The sequence below is a fragment of the Camelus dromedarius genome, chromosome 14 (assembly GCF_036321535.1).
Source record: "Camelus dromedarius isolate mCamDro1 chromosome 14, mCamDro1.pat, whole genome shotgun sequence".
Taxonomy (NCBI): domain Eukaryota; kingdom Metazoa; phylum Chordata; class Mammalia; order Artiodactyla; family Camelidae; genus Camelus; species Camelus dromedarius.
The window spans coordinates 56,072,570-56,087,049 of record NC_087449.1 but is presented as its reverse complement, the minus strand read 5'-3'; the positions used below and the strand labels follow the sequence as shown (position 1 = coordinate 56,087,049).

The 14,480-nt window shown below is 43.4% G+C and overlaps 1 protein-coding gene across 2 annotated transcripts in view; it reads left to right on the top strand.

Annotated features, from left to right (window-relative positions):
- The first annotated feature begins 9,776 nt into the window (after positions 1-9,776).
- The window catches only part of CDC42 (cell division cycle 42), a 43,954-nt gene continuing 39,250 nt past the window's right edge, over positions 9,777-14,480 (top strand). The window contains exon 1 of one of the 2 annotated variants that reach the window (XM_010979824.3): positions 9,777-9,923. The gene's annotated coding sequence lies outside the window, so the exon portion shown is untranslated. The remainder of the gene's footprint in view (positions 9,924-14,480) is intronic. The other variant, XM_010979823.3, reaches the window with a different exon arrangement.

Below are 14,480 nucleotides of genomic sequence, written 5' to 3'. Positions count from 1 at the left end.
TAAACTAACTGTACTTCAACAAAAATATATTAAAAAAATAAAATGTATGCACTTGAAAAATAAAAAAAACCAGATGTTACTTTACCGTTACTACAAAATTGGCTATATTCCCCATGTTGTATGGTATTTATATTTCCTTTATGTGTTTGGGTAATGCCACTTACTCTGGCAAATCTTGAGAAGCTCTTTGTTATGAAGAGTAATACAATACCTCCAACTTTTAGAACATTTTATTGGGATGGTTTCCTGTGTGGTGTGCCAGCACCTAGACTAGATGAATTCTTGATTCATTTAATCCTAACAGTCATGTGAGTATGTAAATATACCTGCTTTACAGATGAGAACCAGCTGTTAAGTAACATGCCAGTAAATGGCAGAGCTAGAATCTGAGCCTTGGATTTCTGTCCCCCTAGCCTTGGGCTTCATCATGTCTGGAATCTCCTGTGTGCAAGATGTTTCTATTTTAGCTTTTTTCATCTTTGTGTTACAATTTAAAATAACATTTCTTAGATTCATTTGACAGAAAAATTACGGGAAAAAAAGGTCCATAATCTCACTTACTGGGTAACTCCTGTTGACATTTTTTAAGGTTTTCTATACACATTTGCATGTGTGTAGAAAAGTCCAACAGTATAGAAGGGTGTAAAAGGAAAATTTAAAGACTTCTCACTAACAGTTTCTTATGTATCCTTCCAAAAAATATAAACTATGTAAGCAGATATACATGCACACATGTATATCCCTTTTTATTTACACAAAATATATATTATGCATGTTTAGTATGTATTTTTTTCTTGCCCAGTAAGCCTTAGCAATCTTTCACTATCAACATACAGAGGTGTATTTTGTCAAAAAAAATTTTTTTTTAGCAGCTGCATGGTACTCTGTATGGCTAATACTAACCTGACACTTTTCAGTGAAAATGCAAGATGGAGGATTTAGGTATAGAGTCAAACCCAAAGCATAAGTGAGATTTAGAGAGGCCAGAACTGAAACCAGAACTGGTACAATTCACAACTGCCCAGCACTGTCTCCTAGCAGCCCTGTGGTACCCAAGCTTTCCCATGGAAGTGGATTTACAGGTGCAATTCCTTACCCCAAACAAACCCAGTAAGAGGAGAAGCTTGAGTTCATCTCCATTTCATTTCGTCTGGCTCTAGCCCCGTGCCCTTGCCACGAGGTCACACTGCCTGGATATTAAAGAGTAAACCAGCTTCAAGTGTTTTAAGGGCTCCGTGGAGAGTCTCACTCCCTGAGGTGATTCCTGTGCTTTCTCTACTCAGTCACATAGTTGTCACCAATGCCAGTCATCGTCATTTCTTCAGTCATTCTAGACCCCAGTTCGGAAGAACCCTAAACACTGTGAGTGATGAAAGAGGACAGTGTAGAGGAGCTAGAAGGAAGTGTTTCTAAAATGTCTCATGTGTCTCATTTTCCCTTTGTGATTATTTTGACTCCAGTTCCACAAAAGAATAAATTCATCTAGTTACTGGAAAGTGCCCTTGCCAGATGACTGCTGGTGAAAACCAGTGCTGGGACCACAAGGTAATATGAGATTCCCAGCAACTGGCTGGAGCCATGGAAAAATATGTCATCTGTTGGGCAGCTACTCCCTGAGCAGTGAGTGGGTGCCAGGTCCCGGCTGCTGGAAAGGAGGCCAACGCCAGGGGGTGTGGGGGCCATGAGGAGTCCACCACAGTGGTGGCAGCAGCTAGAGGATTCTGTAACTGGCCTTCCTAGGAGCACCATTTGCAGTCAGTTTCCACAGGCAGCTTAATACAATGCTCTTGACAATGAGTTGACTATTTTACTAAGCACTTTCCACCCACTGCCATGCATTTATTGGACATTTTCTCTTGGCCCAAAATGCCCCTCCCCTACACCTCCCCCCATCTTTGCCAGCCTACTCCTATTCATTCTTTTTTTTTTTTTAAAGCATATTATTTATTTGTTTTATTTATTTTTGTGGTGGGGGGGATGAAGCTTATTTATTTACTTATTTTTGAGGGGGAGGATGAAGCTTATTTATTTACTTATTTTTGAGGGGGAGGTAATTAAGTTTATTTTAATGAAGATGAAGGTACTGGGGATAGATTTAGGTTTATTTACCTACTTTTTGGGGTTTTTTTTGGGGGTAATTAAGTTTGTTTGTTTGTTTATTTAAATGGAAGTACTGGAAACTGAACCCAGGACTTCATGCATGCTAAGCACGTGCTCTACCACTGAGCTATACCCTCTCCTCTATTCTTTATGACACAGATAGCCAGGGTCACCTTCATGAAGCTTTCTCTGATAACTGTCTTGAATCAGCCTTTGACACCCTCCTGTGAGCTCCTATAACACATTCCCTTTAGTTCTAAGTCCCTGTTCATTCAGCAAATATCCACTGCGCACCCAATGTGCCATGCCTGCCCTGTTCTAAGTATCACCCTGAGTGTTGTGCCTAGTTTGTGTCCCAAGCAGAGTGTGAGCTCTGTGAAGAGAGAATCTCTATGTTCTTGGCCTCCATCACAGGATCTGAACGTGGCTGATCCTCTAGGAACAGTCTGATTTTTGTAGAAGACACATGGTTGTTCCCTGATTCAAGGTGCTTCCTTCTAGTGAACACAAATAACTAGAATTCATGGGAAACAATTAAGCATTTCACTGGGGAGAAGGCAGGGAGTGAGATTATTAATTCCTGTTTGAGGCTGGAGATGATGGTGAAAATAAGACCCCCCCAAAAGGGGAAGCCTTCACTCAGGCTTCACTGGGATGGCTGGCTTCCCTCTCCCTTCTGCACCTTACGTTGCAATGAGGTGAAGTTAACTGCCCTTGGCTGGCTCTGCTTGAAAGCTCAAGGGCCCCCTTGGTGCCTAGCAACAACCTGACTGCCCAGAATAGTGATTTTGAAGCTGGGTGTGTCTCCTGGGCAGGAAGCCGCCAACACCACCAAAGCAGCCAGGGCCTCCCCTTCACTTCCTCTGAGCCAAAACTCCGCCTTCAGTTGGGGCCAATACTTAGTGTTTTGAAGTCCCGTCTTAGGAGAACAAATGGGATGTTTCTAGCAAAGATAACTCCAGCACTTAGGTGCTGTGTGATCTCAGACAAGTCATGTCACCTCTCTGAGCTCCAGATCCCACACCTGCCTTGCTTCTGTGCCAAGAATCCTTTTGTTCTCTCAGCACACCCCACCCCACCCCACCCCACCCTGGCCTGACCCATCTGTGAAAGTCCTCTAGACTCGATCAAACCTTGATCCTTTGGGGAGTCTTCTCTGATCAGCTGTGGGTTTGAATCCCAGCTTCTTTATCTACTAACTTGAACACGTGTCACTAACCTCTTCATGCCTCATTTTTGTTGAAGATCATAGTTTATATATTCCAGAGTTCTTGTGAATTTCAAATGAGATAATACATATTAAATACTGAGAACAATACCTGGAACATAAGAAGTACTTCATAAATGTTAGGTATAACTATTGTGAATACTCTTCTTCTTCCACCAGATCCTTGTACATACCCTGTCTTAGCACTTATTTTGATTATTGTTTGTCCCACTATGAGACCTTACTTCTTTGAGCAGGAATTGTATCTTCATTCATTGTATTTTTCAACAGATATTTATTGAGTATGCACTGTATTATAGCACCAAGGGTACAGTGGTGAAGGAAGCCCTTGAATTTATTTTTTAATGGGAAGAGACAGATAATAAGAAAAATAAAGAGGACAGATCATTTTGGATAGTGATAAGTGACATGAACTAAATAAAGTGGTGAGATGTGAGAGTGGTTTGGGGATACCACTTAAGCTGGGTGGGGAGAAGGTCTTCTTGAAGAGGTGATATTTGAGCAAGGACCTGTGGGGGGAAAGGAGCAGGCTCGTGCAGACCAGGAGAGAGAACAGCGAGGACAAGGCTCTGAGGTAGGCACAGGAGGCTCAGGTATATCTGAGGAACAACAAAGAGGGCAGCAGAGCTGGAGCCCAGTGAGGGAGCGCATGGTCCAGAGGAGGATGGAGGATGGACAAGAGTCAGGAGAAGCCATTGAAGGGGTTAAGCAGGGGGATATTGCTCACCTTTGCCTCCAAGGTACCTAGTACATAATAGATACTCACTAACTGTTGAATATTGGTGACAATGTACCCATGACCAGTTAGTCCACATGAGCGACTCTCAGTTCATTTTCAAGCTAAAACTTCATCATTGTGCCATGTGCCTTTGGGTTCTTACTAAACCGTACTGGCTGGGGAAGGTGTTGCTCAGTTGTTTCTAAATTTTTGTCTTCCCTATTTCATCTCATCCACCCTTCCTCAGTGACCCAGTTTATCTCCACCAGAGATGTGTAACAGAGATGAAGAAGGCAAGCCTGGGCCAGTTAGAGAAAAGGCAAGTAGGAAACAGGTTTGGTTAGTTCATCTCCTTTCTCAGACTCCAAGAAGGGTCCAGGTCCCTGGACAAATGGAGGAGGGAGACTGAGCAGAAGGAGGAGCTGCAGAAAGGGTAGGAGGTGGGGTCGAAGCCCATGGAGTAGGCTGTAGCTGCAGCAGATCTAGCCCTTTAAGGTGGGGCAGGCCAAAGCAGGAGCACATCTGGAGTCCTAGAGGCAGAAAGAGGCTGCTAGCAAGGCCTGGGCCATGACCAGTCAGAGGAGGGAAAGGTCAGCCAGTAAATCAGTATGGAAGGGTAGGCTTGAATGTAAGTGATAGGAATTTACACAACAACATCAACCTTCTAGGAACAACAGTGAGACTTTATTTTTGTTTTATTTATTTCTAACCTTAATTTTTATGAACTGTTTCACAGAAAAAGAAGCACGTAAAACTAACACACACTACAATGAATAATTATAAAGGAAGCATCAATGTAATCATCATCCAGGTCATGAAATAGAACATGTCAACACCGTCCCTCAACCTTGCACACCCCCGTCTCTGCTAGATTGCAACCTCCTTTAGAGGCAGCCAGTAGCCGGATTTTTAAAATAATAATCACTTCCTTGATTTTCTTTATAGTTTTATCACCTATGAATCACAGGGAAAGTCTTAAATTGGGATTTTCTCATGTAAATCCGAAGACTGAAGGCCACAAAGGAGAGCCTCTTTAATATCGATCCTCTTTTCTTAAATCTTGGCAGGTCCGGGGGAGATGGTGGTGGATTTGTGGTCTCCAGCATTTGGCAATGAATGCGGTTTTGAGGCTTCTCCCATCCAGCCAGTGTCTAAGTGCTCACCACATTTAAGGTACCTGAAGAGCACTGTGAGGGGCATGAAGGTGCACCTAAAATGGAAGCTGCCCCTGGGAGCATACAGTCAGGCAGAGAAAGCATGTATAAAAAGGACAGAACAGGGTGAGGCCTGAAGAAATTCTCAGCTGAGTGATAGGATAGTTTAGAAGGGGCAGAGATCACTTTTGCCAGCTGGAAGCAGAGCAGACATCATGGAAGATGTGGCAGCATGCTCATTCATGCATTATTTATCAAATATTTTTGCAGGCCGGCAGAGTGCCAGGAAATAAGGTAAAAGGAAACAAAAATCATAATACCCTTGCCTGCTTATGGACTAATGGTTTAGTAAGCATAGTAACAAATGATACCAATATAGTTTGCTTTAAATATAGAGTGTAATAGGAATAATTGGTTGCCTGAGGTTGTTGGGGAAGCTTTCCAAGCTGAGGTTTAGGCTAGTCCTTGAAGAAGAGAAGAATAGCAGTTTAACAGAGAGAGAAGGAAACCACTGAATCTGCAGAGTCACAGAGATGGGAAAGGACACAAGGTCAATGTTGGCAAAAGGTACTGTTCATGGTGGGAAGGAAAGTGGGACTTGATAGGTAGGATGGATAAGCAGGAAAGGTGTTCTAGGCAAGGGGAACAGCATGAGCAGAGGCACAGAGGCCAGAAATAATGGTGCCTCTATGCACAGTGCTAAGTAATTCAGTCTAGCTGCAACATAAGTTGTGTGATGGAAGTGTAGTGGTTAACTTTACACATCGACTTGACCATGGGGTGCCCAGATGAAATTAACATTTGAATCAGTAGACTAAGTAAAGCAGATTGTGCTTCCTGTTGTGGTGGGCCTCGTCTAATCAGTTGAAGGCCTGACTAGAACAAAAAGGCTGATCCTCCCTTGAGTAAGGAAGAATTTTTCCTGGCTTTTGACTCAAATGAAAACATTTGCTTTTCATGGGTCTTGAGCCTGCTAGTGATTGGACTGCAATGGAAACATTGACTCTTCTGGTTCTCGGGTGATAGGACTTTGACTGCAACTATGCTATCAGCTTTCCTGGGTCTTCAGATTGCCAAATCACCCTGCAGATCTTGGGACTTATCAGCCTCCATAACCGTGTCAATCAATTCCTTATAATAAACTTCTTTAGATAGATAGATATAGATCTAATAGGGAATATAGATAGATGTAGATTTATCTACCTATCTCTCTATTTCTCTATATCTTCTATGGGTTCTGTTTCTCTGGAGAATCCTGACTAATACAGAAGGAAAGGGGAAATAATTTTTTTTTCAAACTGAAGTATATAGTCAGTTACAATGTGTCAATTTCTGGTGTACAGCATAATGTCCCAGTCATGCATGTATATACATACATTCACTTTCATTTTTTTTCATTAAAGGTTATTACAAGATACTGAACATAGTTCCATGTGCTATACAGAAGAAATCTGTCTTTTTAAATCTATTTTTACATATAGTAGGAAAAGGAGAATAACTGGAAAGGCAAGTTGGTGCCAGATCACAGAGGACACAGAATTCCTGGCTAAAGGACTTTGAATTCTATTTTGAAGACAAAGGAGAAAACACTGGGGGTTCCTGAACTGGGAAGTGACTTAGTAAGACCTGAGATCTGGGAAGATCAAGGCAGTGCTGTATAAAATGAATTAAAACAGAGATTCTTAAAGGAAGCCTCTAGAAATTGGGTATTAATTTCATGATTATAGGATTTATGATATAGAAAAGGTTGGGAATCCTGGATGTACAAGGGTGCAAGGGCCAAAATCAGATACAGGCACTGCAGAACCTGAAGCAGGTGGGAACTAGAAGGTGATTTCAGTCGTGTTGATAAGACTTCTGAGTAGCTGGGCTGGAGGAGGTAGAGATTTGGGAATCATCTACATAGAGGTTGGTGGCAAGTACCACACTGGGGAAGACATGAGTGGCAGGGGTGGCAGAATGATTCATCAAGAGCCTTGTAATTGCAAATGACAGAAACCTACTCCACCTGGCTCAGGCAGGAGAGGGAATTTATTGGCTAATGTGACTGAAAATTGAGGCAAGACTGGATCCAAGGGCTCAAACAATGCCATTGGGACTTGGTTTCACGGTCCCATCTCTCAGCTCTGTTCTCCCTCTCTGTTTTGGTCTCATTCTCAGGTGGTCTCTCTCCTTACAGCAGGAAGATGGCTGCCAGCAATGCCGTGATCACATCCTGCCCTCAGCAGATTGATTCATTCAACCAGACAGTTCTGACCAAAAGCCTTGAATTGAATCTTACTGGTTCTCATTGCGTCATATGCCCATTGCTGGGATGCTGTGGCAAGAGTGCTCTCTAAAATGATCTGATTGGCCAAGCATAGGTCATGTGGCTATTCCTGCCAGTGTTGGTAGAGTCATCTCCTCCAGAACCACATGGATTGAGAACTGGGAGACGGGCTGCTCCCGGAGAAATGGAAGTGTTGTTACTAGAGGAAGAAGGAATGGACACTGGGCTGGTCACCACAGGGGAAGGAGACCTGGAGACTCACAGGCTGCCTCTTCTGCCAATATGAAGCAGCTGCAGCCAGTGATGCAGTGGGGAGGGGGCACCAGGGGGCCAGGGTCTGGCAGGCTGCAAGAAAAGGGGTAGAATGGGGTCAGATAGTAACACTGTCGCCTTTGGAACTGTGAAAAGGTTGGAGAGGGTCCTTCTGACAAAAAACATGACAGTATAATAGACAAAGTGCTGAGTGAGTCCTTGTCCTCAGAATAAAGGCAGGAAAAGCCAAGTGGTTGGGTGACACCCCATCAAGATTTTGCTGCTGATGAAAAGGGCAGACACTGTCTGGGGACGTTGTGAGATGGGATGATGGAAAGGTCACTGCCAACCAGTCTTGCAGGGGAAGAAAACAACCAGTTTTCCCTCAAGTTTAAGATACTAAGCTCATGCATTTTTACAGTAGTCCAAAATTTATGGTAGTGCAAAATAACCTAAATTCCAATAGGAGATAGATTGGAGAAATATTGTAATGCCCATTTAGTAAAATGCAGCCTTTAAAAATGGTGCTTTATTTGACATGAAAATATGTTCATGACATAGCTTTGAGAGAGAAAAGTAGACAGTCTGCTTTTGTGCAATAAATGTGTATACATATATGTACATATATCTGGAAATGTATACACCCAAGTGATAATGGTTGGTGTCATTGGGGGTAGGACTACAGCTGAAGCTTAATCTTTTCTTTTTTGGTGTGTGTTCTTTTTTTTTTAATTGAAGTATGGTCAGTTTATAATGTGTCAATTTCTGGTGTACAGTGTAATGTTTCAGTCGTACATATACATACATGTATTCCTTTTCATATTCTTTTTTCATTTTAGGTTATGACAATATATTGGCTATAGTTCCCTATGCTATACAGCAGAAACTTGTTTGAAGCTTATCTTCTGATTTCACTGTATAAACTTGCTGGGTAGTATGTTGGTTAACTAGAACCAGCCTCTTGGGTCTAAGTCCCACTTCTGCCACTGGCTGGCTTGGTGACCTTGGGCAAGTCCCTTAGCACCTCTGAGCCTCAGTTCATGCATCGATAAGTGGGGTAATAGTTCTTAATTCATAAGGTGGTTGTGAATTTTACATTAGCTACTATTTTATGCAAATCTGTTAGCACCATACCTATAGTAAACAGTCAAAAATGCAGTTATTCTTCTCATGTAATTAAAAATGGAGAGAGGAAACTCAGCTGCTGCCCTTTTCTATCCTTCTCAACTCAGTGGTGTGTTTGTAAAGACTTTTATGTATTTTTTTCCAACTATTTCACTGTCTGAAAACATCCCAATGAAAGATTCATTTGGCTTAAAAAAAAGTCCAAAAGAAAATATGACTATTAAATCATATACATTGGAAATAGGTGTCTTTCTTGGCCAAATAACTGTGGTAGTCATCAATAAATGAACTATTATTAAGATGAGTTTTTTCCTCTAACCCTGGGAAACATCTGAGAAAAGGCAGAGGAGGTTCCTACTCCCTCCAAGTTTGCACACTAGCAGGGAAGACAGATAATAAACAGGTGCTGTGAGGACAGGATGATCAGGAAGGCAGTGACTTTGAGGGCTGAGAGCCAACGGAAGGGCTGGTGAAGAGGAAGCAGCCAGGGGAAACAGCGAGTGCGAGGCCTTGTGGTGGGGAGGAAGTCTCTAAACCAAATGGTGACCAACGTGGCTGGAGAGAGGGACAGTGGGGTGTAGGTAGAAATGAGAAGTGAGCACTAGCTCTCATGCCAAGGCAGGCTAAATACAGGCCGGGGGAGTCAGGAGGCCATCCACTACGCCGTGTGGCAAGCCACTGCCCCTCTTTGAGTAGCCACTGTCTTCTCTGCAAAATCGGGATGATAATACTTTGCAAAGTTGCAAAGATCAAAAGAGATGTTAGTGGAGGCGCTTTGTAAGCGACCGTTTATAGCCTTATTACAAATACAGTACAGCCTTAGGAGAAAGAGGTGCAGAGCCCCAGCGGAGCTAGTCTTGCTGGCAGGCGCATGCGCGTTAGGCGGTCGGAGCCAGAGCAGGGGATGAATTCAGGCCCCTCCCGGAACCTCTCGTCCCCTTTTCGCTTCTCGGTCCCTCCCACTTCCGCGGGCACCCAACTGTGCGTTGCCTGCGTGGTGACGTCAGGCGCGTGCCCCTGTCCGGCAGCCGAGGAGACCCCGTGCAGTGCTGCCAACGCCCCGGCGGAGGAGCTGAGGTGAGTGCGGGGCCCGAGGCTCCCTGCGGGAGTGGATCCCGCACAGTCCCGTCCCCCTTGTGGCGCCCCCCGCCCCCCTCGTCCGCGGGGACACTCCGTCTCTGGGATCTCGGGAAGCCTGGGAGCGCGGGGCGCGGCGGGGAAGCGCCCGGCTCGCGCGGCGCCGTCCGGGCGAGCGCGGGTCCGGGTTCTGTCGGGGGACGGCGGGGAGGGGGTCTCGGCGGGCAAGGCGGGGGCGCACGTCTGGCGAGAGGTGCGCGGCCGGGGAGCGGGGTGCCGGGCCGAGGGCGCGGCCGGAGCCGGGCTGTCACCGGGCAGCGGCGGAAGGAAGGGGTCACACCCATCCCGCCGCCCGGCTTCCCTTCCCCCCGGCCCCGCGGACCCCTAAGGGCAGGCGGCGGGCCGGGGCGCCGTGGGCCGCGGAGTCACTCGCGGGCGCCTGGGGTTTGCGGGGGTGCTGGTGGCCTGGGCTCCCATGCCGGGTCTGGCCTCCGCGTCCCGGCTTCGACTTCCTGCTTCGCCCGGCGCCGCCGCGGACATTTTGCGGCGGACGGGGGGAGGGGAGCGGATTGCGAGCGCGGCGGGGAAGTGGTGGCCGGGGAGTCGGCAGCTTGCAGACCGCTCCGGCCTTTGCCTGCGACGCGCCTTCCTCCGCGGCCCCCTGCCGGACGCCTCGTCCGGCGATGTGGGCCTGGTCCCGGCTTCGCCGGTCTCCTTTATTCCTGCCTTAGGTCGAGTTCCTAATACCATTTCCGTTTGCTTCTCCAGCTCTCTCCCTGCCTATTCAGCTGAAGCTTCCCTTTCAGGGAGTTACCTAACCACCTCCCGAAATCATCCCTCTGCCGTTTGCCTAATTCCTCTCCTTAGGAGGAGATTTTCTTTGTTCGTTTGTTTTTTTCCTCCCCTTTAAGTCCAAGAGAAAAGCAGTGTAGAAGATTACGTCATCGCAGTATAAGGGGTGAGAGTTTTTAACTCCTACAAGTCAGGGACTCACCAAATTAAGATAGTATTTTGTAGCCTTGGTTGGGTCATCCAGTGCCATATCCTGCCTGTTCCCAACGTTTCGTATTCAGAGAGGATCTTTTGAAATCCTGGCCATCTTGTATGCCGCTAAAAGCCAGGAAGGTTTAAAATCTCAAGATCAGCTTGTGCCAGGGAATAAAGCGTAAGACAACACCTTCTACAGCCACTTGCGTAGGCAGTAACTTTAAAGATCCCTTTGACTGTACTCGAATGAAACGAATTTATTTGTGGAAGCATTTCTTTGGTCCAAAATGACATTCCCAGGCTGTTTAATTTCTCCCTTGACTTACTGATTTAGAGTACGTACCTAAGTCGACTAACGTGCACTTTTTGTGGCAAGGGTTTGGTGAAAAAGAGAATCAGTTCATTTTACACCTAACCTTTGCTTACTAGCCACTTCTACTTTTTGTAATTAAAAATGAGTTTTGGATTTTTAACCAAAAAGACTTAAGTGAGTAACATTTTCAGATTGTGGGGATGACAGTATTCATTTTCCAAAATGTTAGGTACATCCTAGATTGTGTATCCTTCATTGACTACAGGGTACAGTAGCACAGAAAAATGTTAGCATTGTAAAGCAAATGAGCTCCAATTGTGTAATGCATTGTTACTAGGATAGTTCATGTTGGAACAAGTACATTCCTATTGTTTTTCATTTGTATAGAGAGAACTGATTGCTTGTTAAGAAACACTTAAACGAAGTGGTAGGTTTAAATCAGCTTTCTGTAGCGTGTAGGTGTTGGTAGATGATTGGATAGGGATGGAGCTTGGATCTTCTGAAATACTGTTGTTTGCCATAATGCACCTCTTTTTAAGAATATAAAAATGGAGCACTTAACCCTGCTGCCATATTTCTTGAATCTTCTGTACTTAAGAAGTTTAAATATACATGTATCAATTTTCATCTTCCCTTTTAAAGTATGGCAGAATAGTTTGAATTTACAGTTTTTAGTTTTAGACTGAGGCAAGGAGATAAGAGATTGGTAATTAACGGAGTATTAAAAATGAGCTCTTTCCCAGTAATTTCTTCAAGACCCAAAAGGTAGCACATTCTCTTAAAAATGTTTTCACTTAATAACCCAGTACTTGTACTCAGTTAAACTTAATTTTTTGGGAATCTGAGGCAGATGTTACAGCCTAGGGTAGTCAGGGGCTTAAATGTCAGTGAGATTCATAAAGCCCACCAAAGCCTAAATCTTGATTTTTTTTATAACTTTAAGATTTGTTTTATTTGGATACTTTCCCCACTTACAATTTTATAGTTTATTAAAGAAGCATTTCTAGTTATTTTTAAAATGTTTACATTAATAAAATGTTTTGATCCGAGAGGTGTTGCATTAGGAAAACTTTGAAGTATAGTTTACTGTGCGTGTCTGGGAGTAGTATTTATAGCCATTCTTGGAAGTAGAAGTCAAATTGTACTTTTGTAGATACACTTTAAATGCATTTATTGTTTTGGGGTCTTTTTTGAGAGGACAAGGACTGCTTGATGAGGAACGCTTCAGGCTACAGGGCTTCCTCTGCAGGGGAAGAAGGGGTTAATATTTTGTTAATTTATGTCCCATAAATAGATCTATATATTCTGTATTAAAGGGCTTCATTCCAGGCTTTCGGTATTCCGTATTCTCTTCCAGTATTTCAGTATTCAGTTTCCCCCACTAGAATGTAAATCTATGAAGGCAGGGTTTTTGACCTGGTATGGTTACCCCTGTATCCCTAAGCACCTAGAAGAGTGCCAAACCCATGGTGTGTCTTGAGAAATGTTTGTCAAATAAATGAATGTGATGATGTCTGAGGGTTAACAGTGTCTCTTTCTGTATATTCTGTAGGCTTGTGTACTGTGTTTCCTGAGACTTTTGTGCTTGGTCAGGTATATTCACATTTGGGCTTATTGAAGTGATGATTGCTAACTCACTTTTGCTTGATCATATCCATCTGTTTAGTCCTGTATCTTCTGCAGCTGTGCTATCTGGACAATTAACCATTGCTTAGAAAATCTTTTCTGATGACCAGTTCTTAGACTTTCCTAAAAATTATTTAGGGTTTAATGTTTGTTTGCTTCCTCTATTTCTTTGTTTGAAGTAGCAGCTTAATTTTGCTACTACTTCCCCTCAACAGTATCAAATTACTGGTCATGTTATGCTTTGTCCCTTACATTTCTACCTTTAGTTACTCATCCCTTCAGTCCAAAATATTTTTGCTACAGCAATTTTCATTCCTTGTCATTTCAGCTATGTCTGCCACTGCTGCTATTATATGTCCTGGATGTCAAAACTCTTCACTAGTCGCCCCAGGGACATTGATCTCAAACTGCTTATTCCATGAAGTGAAACCCCGTTTTTGCCACCAGAATGGTGTTCCATGAAAACAAATTGAGACTTTTTTTTTCCTTCAAATATTTAGCTATTTTGCTGAAGTCCAAAACAGTTTCTAAGATAGCAAAAAACTACATATTGTTAAGTAATGGTATTCACTAAGACTTGGTGGTCAGTCACCTGAAAAGAACTCTGTTGCTCATTGTGCTCTTTTTAATGCTTTACACTTTAACACTTGCATCATTTTCTCCAAGAGTAGGCCATTTCTATTTGCTATTTTAATTCTGTTGCTGTGTGTTCTTGAGAGAGACACTGCTAGTGTACTGATCAAAAGTGTAGACTCTGGAACCAGACTGCTTGGATTCAAATCATGGCTCTGGCATTTATTAGCTCTATGCAATCTGAGAAATGTCTTTGTGACTCCATTTATCTTCTGTAGAGTAGCGCTAGTGATAGTCTCAGCCGCACATTGTTGTTAGGAGAATCAGTTAATCTATGTGAAGTACTTAAGACAATTCACTGGCACATAAGTGCTCTGTAGGTGTTTGCTTTTATCATTACAACCTCTCTTATACCCTTACCTTTGAGAAGTTACCTGCATTTGTCTCAAACATCAACATTTTAATAACCATCCCTCTCCCAGATTAATCTCATGAAACCATGAAAATTAAAGTGGGATTGTTGTCTGCTTTAAATTTTTATACATTATCTTATCCAGTATCATAGAAGTAAGGGTGCAAGTTCTCAAGTATGCAGTATGTGGTCTGTGGACGAGCAGTATAAACAGTACCTTGGAGCTCATTAGAAATCTCAGGCTCCATCCCAGTCCTACTGTATCTGAATCTGCATTTTAACAGGATCTCTGAGTGATTTTTATGCATGTTAAAGTTTGAAGCACCCTCTTTAGGACTGCTAGATTTCAGAAAAAGTGTTGAGTGCTTTATTTTTATTTTTTCCCCCTATTTAAGTATAACTTGGTCTCTTTTAGGCAGTGTATCAGACTTTACTGCAGGGGTTGTAACCTGAAAGTGAATGTGAAACCATATGGCATTCAAAGGAATGAGTTATAGTTTCTTGCCTATTGTCAAGAATTGCCTCTTGTCTGTGCTCATTATCAGGAACTAATGTGTTGTTTAGTTGCTATAAAGAGTCATTGCCCACTTAGTAGTAACTAAATAATCTTAAATTCTAGTTTAGAACCGCTTGAACTTGAGTTCAG